Here is a 19,682-nt window from a genome sequence, read left to right on the forward strand (position 1 = left end):
GGGCATTGAAGCACTTGCACACAAGGGACATATCCCAGCAAGGCTGCCAGATGATTGGAAATCATGAATATCATTAGTTGGGAAACATTTCTGGCGGAAACAGCAACTCTAGTTCAGCACCAGTCTCAAGTAAAATCCGTACAACCTTGTCAGAAGATAGGGACAGGGACTAAATGAGGCATAAAAGATTTGACGGGTCATAAGAAAGCAGTATTTCAGTTTTCCTGCCTTATATAGTTTTTCCCACGCTCTCAGTGTTTCACAGGCAAGGGGCTCATGGTGAAAAGTCCAGTCCCCTGCTGTCCACCTCTGGATGAGGATCTGCAGAGCATGGTTGCCCATTGCCGAGCTGAGCTGGAGGCATTTGTTCCAAACATACTCCACACATGAGATGAGTGCTTGGCTGGGTGCCCAAGTTTTCCCTGGATTTCCTTCCTTGAATCATATCAGCTATTCTTTGAAAAAACGTGATTTCCTTAATGACTCTGATTGCTCTTAGACTGAGAACTGTGCAGCTGTTAAGAGTAAAACTCACAATTTTATATACCATGCTACTCTATGATCACACTTCCATTCTAAAAGAATTTTGTTTTCCATTACAAAATTGCTGTGTCAGGGGTATTTCATTTGCAACTACCGATTGAAAACACATTAGCAATTCTCTGCACAGTCTTAATCCTTTAGTGTTTGACCTGTGCATTACTTGTTAATGTTTGAGTAACTGGGCCTTGCTGTTGCTTGTGTCAGACATTATTTCCAGACAAAGTTATGTGTGCTGGTACAGATTCAATTGTTTAGTCAGGTTTTATTTAAATCTTTGCTCTGTATCAAAACACCTTCTTCTAGACTCTAGACTTTATTCAGTCTTTAGACTGGTTACAGACTAACAAGAAAACTTAATGCCATATTGCTATTTTTTCCCCCAAAGCTTAAGCCATTTGAAAAGAAATACCAACTTGACTGATCTACAGTGTGGCTAAATATCCAGTCTGAGGCCATGTCCACCAGTGCAATGTCAAGGTAACATGCACACAGACCAAAACAGTTGACAAAATATTGGTTCAAATTACAATTTTCAAAAGGTGCAGAAACAAGTTTGCTGTTGACATTTACAGTAGCTTTATCAAGCATCACTTCTCCCTGTAGAACTAGAATAACTGTAATTAAAGGATTTTCTGGATTTATTTGAAGAGCAAGTGATATCAACAGTTGAAATACAGGAGGCGTTTAAGCTTCATATTAAATGTAATAATTGTTCAATTCAGTGAACTTCTCAGTTGCAAAAGAGGTTTAATTAGATGTGCAATGAATAAAGAGGAAAATTTGTTATAAACTCATCAAGAGAAAAAAACCCCTATTGCTTGCTTCATCAGCATCTGCAGTCTAGTTGAATATGGTAGTGCTCAGCGTATCTGGAAAGGTAAGAAATTAATTGTCTTTGCATACTTGAAGCCTTATATTTTTTTAGCTTTCAGATTGTACAAATATAGGCATGTTTCATTAAACCAGCATAAAATTAGCTTTTATACCTCCAAAGGCAAACTTTTACTGTCAGAAATATCTACTGTTGGTTTTCAGAAACACTTACCCAGCATTAAATGAAGCCATGAAATAAGTGTAATGAAATAAGAGATCTCCATAAGAGATGATTTCATTTAACTTCACTGGGGTACTGTCATGTCATGTCATGTTTTGTCATGACATGTCACCGGTCATGAAAAGTGAGTACCTGAGACAGCAGCTGAAGGTTTGATTTCTTTGGTTTTTTTCAGCAGCAATCCAAAGGACTAGTAGTCAGAAAATGATTAAGGCTTTGAGGTTTGTGTATCTGCTCCAAGATGGTGTGTGGTGTCACACCCTTGCGTTGTAACCAAAGTTGGATGTGACATTCTCTCCTGGCAGAGAAATGCCTATCTGCTTCTAACTGCAGAGACCACTTCACTCTAGTGAGTTGAAACATTTAGTCAAAGCAAACTTTTGCCTCTGGTGTTTCAGGTGTCTTCTAGACATCATGAAGACATTCATTTGTCTTTGGCACAGGGTAATTATTTAGTCCAAATTCCAAAGGAATACGTTTCCTGCCCTTCCTGCTGCTGCCTTTTTTTCTGACCTCCAGGGACCCTAGATTAGCCTTATCTTATTTACCTGCTTATTAATTTCAAGATTTTGCTGAATTCACACTTAATAACTAAGGAGTGGGTCTCTCAGCACATCCAGGGTTTAGCTAACTTTCCCCAAAAGACTCTGCACTGTGCCATCTGTAAAGGTCTGTATGCCTGCCAAGGGGTGTTAAACTCACATGGGCAATTGAAGGGCAGAGTCCTGTCCATATCCTCTGGGAGCATATGCCAAAACAATATAAAAATGCAAAGTATTGGACTGCTTCCAGTGTTATTCATGCTTCAAATAAGCTCTGAACAAGTTTTAGAGATATGTTACTAATAAAATAATAATGACTTAAAAGTCTCAAGAGAGAGTTCAGGCTGTGAGCTGGATGCGTCTGCCACATTGAATCACGATTGCCTCATTGTCGAAACAAGGCATCCATCAAGAGTTACTCAACACCTTTCTGAAACTTTGGGCTACATGCCTGAACAGAAACCAGGGAAAAGTGGAAGACCTGATTCTGTCCTCATGAGGAGCTGGAACACATTCAGGACTCATGCTGGGACCGCTGTTAGGAAAGACTGCATGAGTGTAAGCCATGGGAAAGCCTCCATGTCCAGCTTCCTGCAAACTGAGCCTGAAATAACAAAGCTTCCAAGACACACTCACTGTTTTGACTATCTCTTGCAAGAGCAGAAGAGCAGAACATATCCCACATTTGTTGCCTGTGAACAGCATAGGCCCTTCGTAAAAGAAACTACTACAAAGAGATTCACTGTCAAATTTCAGGGCACATGTGAGGTATGAATGACTACCTTAGAATGTCTCAGAGTTGCTCAGGATCATCATGGCATTTTTCAGTTCAAAGAACACCATGGCATATACACTTGAGAAATCCTAGGGAACTGATACAGCAGAGGCTTTCATTATAGTTTGCTTTCCTCATTACAAAGAGGCTTGAGAGCCTTCCTAGTGCTTCCTCCTGGTAGCTGACACAAAATAACATCTGCAGTTCTCTAGAACATGCTGCTTCCATGGAATTAAAAAGCATGTGTTGCAAACCACACAGACTTACAAACAGGGATTTGGTAAATATCACTGCCAAGGCGGCCACGAAAACAGATGCACTATCACAGATGAAGAAGAAATCAGAACAAATTGAAAATAATTGCTATGGAACCAGCCATGCTGGTTAGAAAATACGTGTCAATGCTGTCTTCTCCTTTCTGTCCTTACCTTCCAAGCGCTGGAGAAACCCTTTCTTCCCTCATCTTATTATCTTCCTCCTTTGCTGCATTTCCTTTGATATCATTCATCTTTTCTGCTCACAACCATGAGAAAAGCAAAAGAAATTTAATATTACTAAACCAGTGTTGAAATTGTTTGCATTCTCTGTTTGAGCAGTATCTAGTGGTATCCAGAGTAAACAGCTGTATAATACTGAGAAATCCAACTGATCCTACACATAAAAGCAAAGAATATGTTTACTCTTCCTTGCTTTTGCAAAGCCACACAATAAGGGGATTAAGGGAATTAAGAAATGAATAAAAAGCAGAGGTTGATATAATTAGAAAAGGGGAGAAAAGGAAAGAAAAGAAAAGAAGGGCAGAAAGGGAGAAGAGGAAAGCGGAAAAGACAGAGACAAGAGAGGAAGGCAAAGATTTTTGAGAGGAGGAGAGAGGGAGGGAAGGAAAGATTTTTGAGAGAGAAAGAGGGAAGGAAGGAGGGGGAGAGAGAGAGAGGGAGAGAGAAAGAGGAAGGAAAGGATTTTTGATGTGAATTTGACCTTATCATTTGTGCATGACCATACCCTTCTCTCTTGCTTTTCTCTTGGCTTCCTTCCTTTACATGAAATGTCATCCCACCTTCAGTATTACATAATTTAGCACTTTTTTTTTTTTTTTTTTTTTTTTTTTTTTTTTTTTTTTTTTTTTAATCTGTGAGTTCTGTGCAGGACAACTGCAAAACTTCCATTTATCTGGAGCAGGATTACACAGTTCCACCCTTACACAACATTCTTTGTAAACAGGCTGTTCATGGGCTGATAACACTTTTGCTGGTCTAACTGTGTGCTTACTGTGTTTAATGCCTGAGAACTGTGAGAAGAATGAATGTGGGGACACAGGCCAGCTGATCAGATTGACAGACACTCATCTGATCAGATTGACATAGACATAACCAAAGGAAAGTTTAGACAAAGTCATATATTGCTTTAGCCTTACTCTGGGTGGGCTTCTTCTGCCCCAGGAAGCTCCAGGTGTTTAATCTGTTAGCATGCCTATGGTTTTTTTTGTATTTGACTGAATTTAAGGGCATAGCAAAAGGAGGTACCTGAGTTACAAAACACCAGGAGAAACTTTTTCCTTTCCTACAGATGATCTCTACTTCTCATCACATGAGTAACTCCCATTGCTCTCTTCCATGTTAAAGAAATCCTGCTTAACTTTATGGACTGAAGCTAACTCTACTTGTTGTATGTGATGGTCCCCCATGTAGCAGCTCAACTGACACTCCAGTAGTCAGGCACAGGGTTAGAAAAATGATTCACAATACTGAGAATTCTGCAGTATTTTGGATAAAAAAAATAATGATCCTCCATTTTCCTTGAAGTGCGGATCCAGCTTTTGGTCATCATCTACTCTTAAGACTAGGAATTATGCCTTCACTGCTCCAAGAGAAACATACTGGTCCTTAAGCATTATGGGAAAAAAATATTTTTCAATGCTGGTACTGTCTTGCTCTCTTAAAGCTAGTCCCTGTATTTGGAAGAGCAATTAATTTAGTTAAACAGCTGGACATATGATCTGATAAAATGGGATCAACATTTCTCATTTAATTTGCATCAAAGCAAGAAGTTTTATCAATAACAACAAGAAACCTTCTCCAAATCCTGGCAAAACAATAAGCAAAATCACAGACATTCATGACTTTTTTGTGCTAGAAGAGTTTTACGTGCCTTGGAAATCAATTAAGTTCCATTAAGGCTCTGAAGTATACCTGCCTTACATTGTGCCTTTCAAAACTAGGTGGTAGTGTTTATAGCCAGGCTTTTAGTTTACCTAGGAGAGGACTTATTTTCTGCTTATTTCTTGGCTTATATTGCTGTAAAAAAGCGCCAATTTCTGGTCTGCTAATCATCTAATCAAGGTAAGTGAATCTGTAACAAAAATTGCTCTGAGAAAGTTAATTTCTTATCTAAAGAGATTTACCATGTTAAAAAATCAAGAGGCAGAAAACGAACAAAACAAAATTAAAGCAACAACAACAACAGAATACAACAACAGAACAAAATAACAAAACCAAAAAAACCCTCAGCAAAAATACAACAACAACAACAAAACAAACAAACAAACAAACAAACAACCAACAACAACAACAAAAGCCCCACAACCAACCAGAAAAAAACCCAAGCCAACAAAACAAAAAACATCAGGGCATCCTTTTGGGCTGTTGGCATTCTTTTTTTCTAAATGTTTATATTAAAGACTACTTTTCCAGATACTGTTAAGTCGCTTCCAGACTTAGGATCATGCTGTTGTCATTTCAGATTCCTTAAGCACTTCGGTTCTTTTGAGTTCTTGCAAATCACAATAAAGAATTACAATTCTATAGACCAAATCTCACTATTTCCCTCTTTTACATCTTTGGCTATGATATTGTAAAAGAAAATAGAAAGGAGCTGTTTGTGTATTCACTCTGTTCTCTCATCTCCTCTTCCTAGTGTTTTCAGTATTGCCAGATTCTAAGCTGTTTCCAAAAAAAAAAAAAAAAGGTGAAAATGTGACAATGCCTTGGAATAATTTAATTTGAGTTTTTGGAGAGAGGATTGTTACTTTGTTATGCAGTGTTTAGTTACTTAGGTGGCGGAAAAGTTAAGTGAGAAGAAGAGAATTCTGCGCTCCTGATTTCCTGCCACTCACTTCCACATCAGTGATTACAAATAACCTCTAAGATAACAGAAAATCAAGCCCTGGAGAGGTAGCTGTAGCTGTCTGAATAATGGCACTCAAACTAACCTCAGAGAAGCCACCATTCAGGAGGTTTCAAAGGTTATGACAGCTATGCCCCACTGCATTGGAGAGGGGTGGGCTTTATTTTCTGTCATAGTTGTTCTTCTAAAGCCTTTCACTACAGTGGTCACTGCTCAGCCCTTGTGGCTGGCTGACCACTGGGCCTCTGAAATACTCTTTGGGAAATGAGAATGGGTTATTTATACCATGGGAAAAAGGCACGCAGGACACTCTACTGGCCCTGTATTTCCTCATGGATAATGAAGTTTTCATTGCAATCCCAGCCTTAGAAATCTGGTCTCTTGACCCAGTTATTTCAACTTCAAATGCTGTGCATGTAAAGAAAATTAATTATAAAACTGAGCACAAAAGTGGAACAGGCTGATTTGATGCTGACCTGAATGAGCTCTTTTTTGTTGAGAAGTCTTTCTGTCTTAGCCAGTGGAACATCTTCACCTTTTTTTTTAAAGCTTGACACTTTGAGTCAAGGGGTTTTATGCTGCTGTTCTTTGCAAGTTTATTTTTTCCTCTAAAAGAAGAAAATAGCTTTATTTTGATGAAGTCTTCCTGTTCCAAAAAGCATCCAACAAAATTTGGCAGTAGTGGCCTGACAGCATGCATTTTGCTGTTGTGCAAGTCCTTCATCTCCACATGCAGCACTCATGAGATACCCATAAGGAAAGCTGAGCACTCTGATTGAACACAGAATGGCAGAAAATGAAGAGGAAAAGGAGAAAAAAAGGCCAAGGCAGAGAAATGGGACTGAGATATCTAATTTTCATATTTACTCTAAATTTTAGATATAGCTGAAAAGGACAACTGAAGTCAAGAAACTTGGAGCCAAATACTCCTAAACCTGACCTTGAAGTTTCTAAAATGATTTTGCACATTTTCAATAATTGTAATTTTTCTGTTAAACTTTCAGTGTGTTTTAACAAGAGATTGATTTCTCCATATAACTTCATATGGATTGATTTCTCCATATAACTTGAGCTGTTTCTGCAGTGCAACACAGTACCTTCTGAAAAACAGTGAGAGTACTTAAAACACAGAGGAAATGTGACAGGTACAAGAAAGACCATCAGTCCCAAGGTACAGAGGAAATTAGCTGAAATTCCCAACACTTTTGGACATCCAAATCTATGTGCTTGGATAATAATATTCCCCTTTATTTTATTTTTAATAACAGGCTTATAGGGTATTCTCCTCAACAACCAATCCCTATGTTAAAGTTGCAAAACCAAGTACTTAGAGATAGAACAAATAACACTGGTTTTGGCATCCATCTCTGCACTCTCTTAAATCATTCCCTTACATACGTGTCTTTCTCAATGTGTATGTGTCTTCTAATCTTTTCCATTCTCTTAAATTCCTTAGGACTTCTTGCCCACTTGTCCTGCTGTCCATCTCCTTTTCTAGCCTTCTTTTTCTAATTTTCTAATTCCCTTCTTTAAATTCCTTCCCTCACATCTACTTGCTTTGCATCTGAAATGGGGGGAATGAGAGAAATGCGTTATCATGTGAGGATCTATTAGTGAGCAGAAACAGATAGTTGTAGTCACAGAAAAAAAATTAAAACCCACTGCAAATATCTGCAGGACAGCCTTGCTGTATGAAAGTTTAATGTGTTTGACTGGTTAGGAACTCTAATTGCAATCCTGTGATGTCCCACTATAGTCACCTGAAAAAGAGATATCTCTTCTAACTGTATTTTTCACTTGTGTGCAACCCTGTCTCTGGTAAAAGGGATTGTTTATAACCTCATTACCTGTAATTTCAGAAGACCACACTTGGAACATTAATTCCAGTCTGGAAATTTGACTTTCCCTGTCATATCTTTTGTTAGAATGTGTACACCAGTCTCAATGACAGTTAATAACGGCAACAAGGACTGTTACTGAACAAAATATCTTCCTTGCTGGTTCCCTTCTTTACCCTAAGTTTACTAAGGTGTCATGATTTAAACAGTCTGATCAAATTCTCACATTTCATTATAGTAACCTAATTTATTTTATATTCACTCACTTGTATAAGTTTCATTCATTATACTTTTTTTTTTTTTAAATTTGACAAAATAATGAAGAATATGAAACCTACTTTGTTAGATTACTCCTTCAGTACTGAATTTTCAACAATGTGTCTTTGAGACAAATAAAAAAGTAACTCTATGTATCATTTCTCAGCAGTCCAGGTGAACTCCTTTTTCAGTTTACACATCTTTAGATAGATAACTGGCTTGAAAAGCAGCTTGTGGTGTCAGCAGGGTTTCCAAGGAGTAACTCTACTCTTTACAAGCTAGAGAACTATCTCTACTGCACAACACAGCAGGGCTAAGACTCTGCTAAGCTGCAGTAATGGAGCAGATACAATCACAGGATACACTGCCTGGATCTGCAGAGCTACCAGATCAAATCAGATCAAGAGAAGCTCAGACATAATGCCACAGCACCTGCATCCTAACAAAAATAATTTGTGTGCTTGCAGCAATACACTGATCAAATTGTTCAGCTTCTGGAGCTACCACTTGACTGCTAGACCAGGAATTGTTGGATTGTGCTTATGTGCTGCTAGCATAGTTTTGGAAGGAGTGACAAGATAGCTGTAACATAGACCAAACAGTCCCCATTAAGGATGTGAACTAGGAATACTTGCTTAATTTCACTGCAGTGCTTGCTGCTGTCTGCTCTCATCTTTTTGACCTGGCATGTGGGATCCCCCAGTCCCCAGCCCACTTGTTATGTGTGCCATTCATTTATTTAGCTCCTAGAGGTGATGAATAAGTAATATTGAAGAGAAACTGCCAAAGCACTGTCGCAGAGCCAAAGTGTATCCTAATGCTTCACTGCTCCAAGAGCTAGATATGTGAGAGTCTAGGGCAGGGAACAGCATGTCAGTGTCTGCATCCTTCACTTCCTGCATTAGGAATGTGGTCTAATGACCTTGCAGTCTAGATCTACTATAGCACCTCAGCCTGCAGGACCTTAACCTGTGGGTTTGTACTTTGAGTAGCTATCTGGACATATTCTGAGGAAGCAGAAAGAGACTGACCTCCTTGGTTGGTGTTAGCAGCGCACAGAACTCCCACAGAGAAGAAAGATCCAAGCAAGAGCGGAACAAGTCCTGCTAAAATCCTATTAGAGGGAAAGACATACTGAAGTCTTTGTGCTATAGCACTCTATGCCCATATCAGAGGACTCAGTATGTATCCTGAAGAATGTAGTTGTGATTTAGCAAGATGCATGATGAGAGAAGGTCAAGGGAAGTGGGAGGGAGACATAAATCGAAAGAAAGAAAGAAGAAAAAAAGAGTGACCTCCAAAGCTGCAGGATCTGATCATAATCCCTGTATTTCCACCCAACTAGAGTGGCACCACCTTCTGTAATCACTAACTAATAGTGAGTCATGACTGTTACTTCCATGTAGTGTGCTCGTGCTATCAAAATTCTTGACTGGCACAGAAAATTCTAATCTAGAACATATCCTTAATGGACCTCTCCCTTTAAGGTAATTAACAGGCAAGCAAAATCAAAACCGAATGACACCTCTTTTACTTTAACAGGATAAAACAGAGCTCTATGATTGAATGGAACATTCTCACCTTTGTCTCATTCGAATATGTTATCTTTGGTTTGTAAACCTGGATGCCTTGAGAGAGTATTTTTGAGAGAGTGTTTGGGCTGTTCTTTAAATATTGTGAGTGTTTGATGTTTTTCCTTTTTTCCTGCCACATAATTTTTTTTTTTTTTTCCTCATGCTGTTGACAGTGAGCCCTGGAGGTTCAGCTGCAGAACAAGGCAATAAACTCTCAATGCCATTAGACATGGCACATGTCTTGGTCAGCTTTCTACATTACCCAGTAATTTCCTTGCACATTTTCCAGTATTAAGAAAGAAAAAAATCCTCTTCTTCACTTCGGTAACTGGTTAGAGATAAGTTTTTGGAAGGAGGTGTCTTAGAATTAAAGTCCAAACTTTGCCTAATATATTAAAAAACATTCTTTCTCAATACATTGACTCCTGGAAATATCTTTTCTGATATGACCTCAAAAAGTATTTTTTCCTTTTGAATACCATATCATGTTGGTAGCATTAGACCAGCTATGACTTAACTAGTTAACACAGGATCTTCTGTCATTTTATCACTAAAGAACGTGTGATGATGTATGATATAAAAGTACGATCTGCTGTTTTCTGTGGTTTAATTAATCTCCTTTCTAGTACTTAGGGCCCCATGCTAATCCAGTGTTTCCTTTTCCTTATCTATTATTCAATATCTCCTATGGTTTGTTAATCACTGCAAAGTGTATGCAACAAATTTCATTGGAGCACCAGATTACAGAGCCAATATTATTGGTGAAAATATTTAACCAGAGAAGTCAGAAGACAGATCAAGGAAAACTCCACTAGCCATCTCTTTCTATACCTTTTCTTTCATCAAAATGTTCTTTGTTGTTTTTACATAGTGTTTAATGAGCTGAGATCAAACTAACAGATCAGTTGTCTGAATCACACCACTACTCCCTTTTTATATAGAAAATATAATAACCTATTCTCAAATCTCATGGAACTATTTAAGACTAGAATGGATAGCTTTTTAAATAACTTTACCAGCAGCCTGGGATCAACTATTTCCCTGCTAAATATGCAGTTTCTATATCTATTCTTTCATATTAATAATCTTGCCCTTATTGCACTATCCATAAGAATGTGTATGTAGAACAGAGAGCAACATATTACTGACTGTTTGCTCATATATCAGTTATCTTTAGTCCATACTATCCTTTTACATAGCAGCACCACTTGTATCATGTATTAGGTTTTTATTTATACAAATAAGTATAATTATTATACTTAATATACTTAAATATTATACTTATACTTAATATACTTAATATGCTTAATATACTTAATATATAAGTATACTTATATATATACTTAAGTGTATAAATATAAGTACACTTATTTATTAAGTATATTAATATTATACTTATTATACTTACTTATATTTATAAGTATAATTTTAAACAATTTATACATTTTCCCATTTATTTTTGTAAACGCTGCACATTAATGTTTTCCTACTAATTTTCTACTTTCATTTTTTGGATTTCCAAAGCATAACTTTCTTTTCTGGCCAAAGCTTTCCTTCTCACAAAATTCTTATTCCCAATATTCTTGTGATTCTTATCTTTATAGGTCATCCTTATGGATTTTTCCCCTTGATTGGGATGGAAATGACCCATTTTGGTTAAGGGCTATCCAAACTCATCAGAAGCAATTGTGTCATGTAAGGTAGTACAGGAGTAGTGCAGGAGTTGGTACAGAAGGGAAATAACAGTTGTCTTACTTCCATGACTAAATCACTTTTCATTTTTAAATAAGAAAAAATCCTTTCTATTCAGTATTTTATATACCTATCCTTCAGAAAATTTATTTCTCAAAATTTGTCCTATTAAACTAAATAATTAAGGACTTTAAATAATTTCACTTATGATCAGTGTATGTAATTATTTGATTCTTTTATAATATCCATACAAAACCAAACTCTAACCAGAAGCAATTGTTATTTTTTTAGGGACTTGTGGTAAAGAAAAAAAAATCTCTTGATCATCAGATTAAGAATTCTAGAACAAACTAGTATTTAGGTCCTTTTGCCTTTTTCAATGGGGAGTGTACTCTGACATTTTGGACAGTGAACCAAGATGCAAAATTACAGAATCTCTTCCCAACTCTCATCTCTCATGGCCAAGTATCTATTTATTTTGTAAGTTTTTCCTTTGGGGTTATTTTTTTTCTCCTTTGTTTCTTTGGACTTTTTTTTTTTTTTTTTTTTTTTTTTTTTAATTAAAGGAGATTCTGGTAAAGCAGTGTGGAAGAAATTTAATATCAAAGTACTTTCTGACAGCACAGAGTGCAAGGAAAAGAAGAAAGGGGCGTGATGTGCTTCCCCATACTCTTTTCATCAATTATACTGGTTTTTAGGGTGCTCTGGCACATTGCTTCTCCAACCTGAGGAGGCAGGAGTCCAACTCTCTGGCCATGCTGCCCAGAGCTGTCAGGATGCAATCTTGCATTAAGAAGGATGCAGTAAATTCCCTAAGCCTTGGAAAGCTTTTGTATTCAGTGCAGTTAAGGGAAATCAGCACCTAAGTTTCCAATGCAGAGTAGTGTTACCTCACCTTGCTGTACTGTAAAAACATCAGTGTGCTTAATAACATTTTTATAGCACTCTGGTTAATTGCTAATATAAAACTTTTGGGGGGAGAAAGTTTGCATCTTGTTCATTTCTGTGGTAGCATTCTTTGAGGCCTGGAGAATGAGACTGAAGGTGCTGGTACTATGATATCATTTTCACCTGCTTTTCCTTCCTTCAGCTTCTAAAATAAATATTCTGAAGTACCAACCAGAGGACAAGTGAAGGAGATAGGGGCATGCTGAGAAAGCATGGCTGACTGTGCTATATCTGTCGTTTTGACTTTTCTACAAGCCTTTTGATAATAGTACAGAAAGAAGCATCTGTACAGTTTATAAGGCTAAGTAATTCTGGGCAATGGCATAAGCGAATCTTCTGTGCATATTACAAAGAGACAAGGAAGCTGACAAGTCTAAAATGCCATCTCTAAGGAAAAAAACACACCCAAGCTATTCTCTGTTCTCTAGAGCATTTTCCTCAAGGACATTTTTCTAAACTCTGCCTGAGATGAACAGCAACAACAAAAAAATCAGCCTTTTGTTCTTTCACAAAATATAACTATTAACGGTATAATGATCATTCAGTCATGAAGATTTTTCCATTACAACTCAAGCATCTTTTCTGAATGTAAGTGTATCAAAGGCCACCAAGTTCATAAAAGACCCATTTTATAAATGTCAGATTCTACTTCTTTTATGCCAAAGTTTCTGGGAAACATATAAAGAAATGAAGATATTAATACATTTAATGTGTCTCCAGACTGCTCTGTGGAGCTGACCAAATTGCAAGGTATTTGATTTTATTCAATGGCTGTACAAAACATCCTAGGAAACAGAATGAAGACACATTGGCTTAGACTAACATAGAAACGACTATATTTTTTAAGAAAATAGACAAAATACCCTCTGTACAGAGTAAGAATGTTCCTTTTTAACACCTATATTGATAATATTGTGTAATTTCTTGTTTAATTTTTCATATAAACTTGAAAAAAGTGTGTTTGTTTTTATAGAGAAAATATTTTTAATGGTTTTGAAAAACTGCAGAAAAGAAGAGACTGTTTGGTACATTAATTTGTCACCTTTTTTTTTTTTCCCAAAGTGCATCTGTAATTCCTACTGTAATTCCAGTAGATTGTAATTCCTGTAAAATAAGTATATTATTTTTGGGAAATTCGTGGTGTTTATTTTTTTTTTTTTTTTTTTTTTTTTTTTTTTTTTTTTTTTTGATAACACCATTTTACAATTTAACAGACAGATAACTTCAGGAAGTGTTCTAGTCAGAAGGAGGAAATACAGTTAGGATCTTGGCTCAGACTTGCACTTAGACATGAGCCAGAAACAGCTGAGTTCTTTCCACCAAGTCAGTGCCTGTATATCAGCACCAAGGCACCGTCCTATAACAAACCAGGCAGATAATCCAGAACATGCAGAAGACTTGGTCTGAGGTCTGGAGAACCACAGGTCAGATGACTAGTACATCTGTAGTAAATACATATCTTCCTTCTTAATTAAGTGCTAGTGAAATTAAAATGGTGGGTTTGGAATGAAAAAATAATAAACCCTAATTGTTTGCAGCTAGGTGGTGCCATAGGCTTATGCAATCCCAATCAAATTAGGGATGCTTTATAAGGGGACATCCGTTCTACACATGATGATGTATGAAAGCAGGCTGTGATCTAGGAGCCAGAAACTGCTTCCAAGGATGGGTTTTGCTGTCTAGCACTGCAGGAAAAGTAGTGTCTTTAGAATTGTTTTCTGTCTCCGGATACTCTTAAGTCAAATGGAAATTACAGGACTCTTTTTTGGGGCACCAGAATTTAGGTTGTAATGTGTTCCTGACATATATTGAAATTCTGTATGAGCTTTTCATCAAACTCGTGCATACAGGTGCAAAATATGAAATAAGATCTACCAAAACCACATGGCACTTAGACTGGAGTTGAACAATACAAAATTCTAGGAGAAATTACAGACACTGATAATCAGTTTAACACTTGATGTCTTCAGCTAGTAGTGCACATGGAAATACGTCCTCTAGAGGTACCCTCCTGAATACTTATATTCAAATTTTATTATTTACCCTTAAATAGTAATCCACTTGTTTCCTTTACTTTTCCTTGACTCTCCTAAACACCTCAAAAATAGCAAGTATTTTGTTATGAAACTCCCACAGAAATCTTACATAGCTGAGGGAAATGGCAAACTGAGCACATTTATAAGACTTATTTTCCAGATGGCATACTTTCAGACCACTCTTGAGCTTCACAGAACTAGTTTAGATGAATCTTTCCTGTGCTTCCTAACAATGTAGATTTTGAGGTCAACCTCTAATTTTTACATTACTATGTGGCACAGTATAAATGATACAGATTACAAATGCATTATCACTACATGAGTGCATTTGACAGAGCATCAGAACTGTGTGCTTGAACCCAATAGCACACAATTACTGCAATGCAGCACTCGGCTGAAGTAGGAGATGTGATTTTCTTGAATCTCTTTCCATAACACATGCATCTGTCTAGGTCTGGTTTATTTTGCCTGTTGTTCCAGTGCTTGCTGCAGTTCACATGGTCACAGTGCCTTTGGAAGTTGTACATTAAGAGACTGGGGAAGGGGACTCCATCTGAACTGAGACTTGTCTGCAATTTGGGTGCCAGAAGATTCAGTGAGCTATTGAGACCATTTGACTTCAAGTGCTACCTGAAAATTATGCCCCAAAATTGTGCCACAAGAAGGACCTTTATAGTGTCTACCTTTGAAATCACTGAATGGATTAAAATCTTTGAGGTCCCCCTGCACTTGAAGAGAGGAACCATCACTCACAACTGAATTTCTTAGCTGAGTTGCCTTTCCTCAAGTGTATGCATGTCATTCTCTTCTTATGCTGGAGAGCTGTGTTCTTTCTTCTTCTTTCTACCTCTTTTACCACTCTCTTCCCTTTGAATCACCACACCATGTGGAACTGTCTCATCAGCAGAAAAACAATTTAGCTTACTGCAGGTGATCCATTCTTTAGTGTTCAGTACACTCTTTACAGTTCAATAAGTACAAGTCGTATAAGTTACAGTAAGAGGGCTGTTCTATTTATTCTGTGCTCTTTGCTTATTTGTGTCTTGATTATACGGTTCTTACAGTGACATTTTCAGTGAAAATATGTACAGAGCAATTGTATAGAAAATTGTAACCTACTGCTTATCTATATTATGTCTTGTTTATTTTTATGCCTTTACCCGTCAAAACTCACCAAACATAGAGAAATGACTATTGCCATGAGAAACTCCATTATTATTGTCATCACAGGGGACCTTAGCCAGACAGGTTGGCAGTAGGAGTGAGGAAGGTTTCTATTAATACTTCTCCTAATCGCACTTACAAGCTAATGTGTGACAGTCAGGTACCCTGATGCCTTACTCTGAGAAGGCTCAGTCCAGTGGCTTTTTACCTCTGGAGATGTGGTGCATACAAACCTGGGAATGCAGCCCTTCAGTAGGTTGGGATATGCATCTGTGGGCTGTGGCAGGCTGCCCTGCCCTCTTTTCTGTAGCAGCTCTGCAGGAATGATCTCAGGCACAGCCAGAACACACAGTTCAGTGCTGTGCTGGCGTCCTGCTGGGCACTCATATACAAACATCCATCTCTGAGGTGGCAGGCTGATGAAGCATCAAGCAGAGCATGTATTGAGCCCTTCTTGGAGTCTCTTTGTCACCATGTAGCGATCAGAGGATGATGCTCTCTTTCTCAGCAGGACTATTTTTCATTGCCATCACAGGGCCAGGGTGGGTCATTGCTTATGCCAGGTCTTTCATCAGTACTTTCCATGAGCTTTTGCCAGCTGAATTGAAGGACTTAATTGTACTGTAAGGCTGTTGGTACAGAATAAGTCAAGGTGCTCAACAAGGGCTATGCTCTTTTGTTTTTTCGTGCAAAGGAAAGAAACTAAAAAGAAGAAAAAAAATTGGGGAAGTCTGTTGGCAATGTGCCCTGTAAATGACCTTTCTTGCTTCTCTGAGTATGATATTAGGCTAATTTTAACTCATTTTAGTAGATCTGGCCAAGTGCATTGAACTATTTCAGCATAAAAGTAGTCAATTTCCCTGCCGTAGTGCAAATGTCTGGGATATCTGTAAATATTAGCCTTCAGAGCCAACTTGCAGATACTCAATAGTACATACACTGTTGCTAGAAGTAATGATACAAAGACTGGTTGGAAAGTACATCCCTTAAATAATCAAAAGCAGTCTATATATCTGAATGCCAGGTATTGTTTTTTTCCAGCACTAAAATTTCAAGGCACGACAAACATAACTTGCCTCACTCTATCCAGCATTTGGGATTATCACACTCTGTACTGCATAAGAATAATTGAGAGTCAAGAGTTCCTTTGTATCATATCTTGCCCACAACACAGAAGTGTCTGTCAAGATGACCAAGGCACTTTTATGAAAAAGTAAATTAACTGAAGGCAGAACTCTTCAGCCTATATTTTTAGGCTGCAGGAATACAGTAATAGGAAGCAACAAGGTGTTGCATATGTCATACCTGTTCTATCCTCCTTGGCCCACAAGGACAAATATTTGAGGTCGATGAGGTTTCAATGGAGTCATTGAAAGACTTCCAGAGAATGACTACTAAGAAAGTAGAATCAATTTCACATCTATAGTGCTTCAGAAGACCAACAATACCCTGCCAAAGGCAATTCTTGCTTGAAGGAGAGTATACAAAATCATAAAAACAAACCAGAAAAACGACCCCAAGAAAAAGGGTATGGAAAAACTAACAGTTGCTTACATTATAGGATTCATAGAAAAAGTGACAACCATTTAATTTGTACAGAGAGCCAGTTTTTCTGCCTCCTCTAAAATATTTCTGGAGCAGCAGCAAATGTTCTTTTGTGTCTCTGGCACACCTATTGAGAGGCTATGAAGTTATTTCTCTTAAAAAATCTTTTGTATTTTTCCTCCTTCTAAAGCTCGGGGTTTCCAATGGACTGTGCAAAAACATCAGGGAATTTTAAACACACATTTTATAAACACATTTGGAAATTCCCTTCATATATATTTTATTAATTTTGACTTTATCTCTGCTACCCAGTGCAAGAATTTTCTCTACAATCATGTGAGAGCTGAAAATTGTTTTTATCTTTCCATTTCATCAGGTGAAAAAAAAATTCTCCTAATCTCCTTGCCTTCCTGGCTTTTAATTTCTGCATCATTCTACCCAGTTTAAATTCCATAAATCACTTGAAATCACATTTACATCAAAGATACTCCACAGGATACCTCTGTATTGTGTTCGTGTTCTGTTCATTCATCAAATACTCGCCCACTCCATTTGGAACATACACTATTGAGTTTCTCCTTCCTTTCAAAATATTAGGAGTCAAAGAAAGAGAACCTGCTTTTTAAAATCCAAATGTTTTTGTGTTTTCAACAAGACACTTCACATTACTTGGGTGGTTTACCAGGAAGGTTTGCATCAACTGGAAATGAAAAGAACATCATGCTCCAATGGATTGAGATGGTGACAAAAATTGAAAGAGATATAGAAGCTTTTCAAGGACAGTAATAAATGGACCCTTCTACCTCTATAATTTGAATGACTCTGTTAGAAGGTTAACGTATTTTCTGTGCCTAAGCCCTGATTAGAATTTTGTTTTAAAGGCAAAAACAATAATCAGGTTTAAATGGTCCTTGCACTTTTTTTTTCCTTTTCTCCCCCTACAAACTCTATGAAAGTAATTTTCAGCATCACATATTTGTATATAGCCTTCTCTTCTGCCCACACACTTACATCACGCTATGTTAAATTCCCTGGGATCTGTACACCCTAGAAGTGCAATAATAAGTCAATGTTTTATTTATAAGTGTGGCAAACACATATACCATTCTATTATCTCAGCTGGACTAGTTCATTTCATTTTACCTCATTTTGTATGTAACTCTGAAGTTTTGTTTCCATCTACCCTCCAATTTTAGCAGCTGCCTCTAATCACATTCTCTTTTGCTTTAAATTTCCTGTGGATACATAGGAGTCCATAAGAAGCTTATCAGAAGCAGTTGTTTGTATTCCTGTTAACATTCGTTTTTTGACAGAATTTTACTTTTAAAAAAGAGGACTGGTCAGTGTGGCTTCAACTTTGTACTGCAAGGAAGTTTTTAAGTTACTTTATAGTGCATCTTCCACCCTTGTCTTGCAATACTTTGTTATTCAAGTCCAGGGATTTTTCTCTGCCTCGGTTGTGATTTGCATTTTTCTGTTATTTATGCAGTACTTTTATAACTCCTGTCATCTGACTGAAACAATCCATAAATTATTTTAACCTTCCTCTCATGTAGCCTACAATTTTCATCTCCATTTTACAGGTGGACAATATCAGCTGAGTGGAGAACAGAGGATTGTCTCTATAAACCCTTGGGAGGAGGCTCATGTGACCAAATGCATTGATCATCATCCTGTTTTCTTCATAATGGAAACATGGACCATCAAGAAGACAGTACATAGAATTTTCTGACTTTTTAAGAAAAGATTTTCAGTGAGCTGCTGTCAATAATGAAATTATCAACAAAAGAGGCAGCAGAAATGAGAACTGCAAGTAAGGGAAAGGGAAAGTCTGCTAATAGCCGTGCTTATTTTAGTTTAATAGAAGAATGGCACAAGAAATGACTAGCTGATGTGACAGAAAAGGATGAGAGTATTCCAGATTCAGACAGAAAAGAAGAAGTGCAAAACAGTGTACAATAATTTAAATATAAAAAAGCAGTTTGTAAGTCAATAATCAGAAGGAAGAGAAAGTACTCATCTTTTATGGTTAGAAATGGGATATGTGATAGCCTAATACATACATACAATTTGTAAATTCATAGTATTTCTATGTTAATATGCCTGATCTTTTCCTTATTGTTTGCCTCTAGATAAATGGCTGACAATTGCAAAGACATACAAAAGAGAATGTATTTCACTGTTGAGTATTCTAGGAGTCGCCATTAGCTGACTTAAAATTCTCCTGTCAAAGCAGATCCTCATCCAACACAACTTCAAATGAATGTCTGTAGAATCACTTGTTGCATATTTAACTTACACCATTATCTGTTACCACAATATTCAGGCTGGAAATGTATGATTAAATATTTCAGTCTGGTGTCCCTAATCCATGTAATTTAAATAAAAAATAAATTGAAAGAATGGAGTAGGCAAAAATATTTTTATCTGAGTACCATTTATTCTGTTCTATACAAATCACTCCCTGCCTTTGTTAAGTGATTCATTTTTAACACTGTGCTGTTATAGTCATGCTGCTTCCTGCTGTATGTGGCCAGGATCTCGCTTGTGTTAGTCATGGAATCCCAGAGAGTGGAAGTGACTGAAATCC

The 19,682-nt window shown here is 37.2% G+C and overlaps 1 long non-coding RNA gene across 1 annotated transcript; it reads left to right on the forward strand.

Annotated features, from left to right (window-relative positions):
• Positions 1–1,185: 1,185 nt before the first annotated feature.
• Positions 1,186–19,305, forward strand: LOC310908022. Its single transcript, XR_014589764.1, has 3 exons — positions 1,186–1,420; positions 18,676–18,806; positions 19,225–19,305. It is a non-coding gene; the product is annotated as an uncharacterized lncRNA (long non-coding RNA).
• Positions 19,306–19,682: the final 377 nt, after the last annotated feature.

This window comes from Zosterops lateralis, assembly GCF_965231275.1.
Source record: "Zosterops lateralis genome assembly, chromosome: 3".
NCBI lineage: Eukaryota > Metazoa > Chordata > Aves > Passeriformes > Zosteropidae > Zosterops > Zosterops lateralis.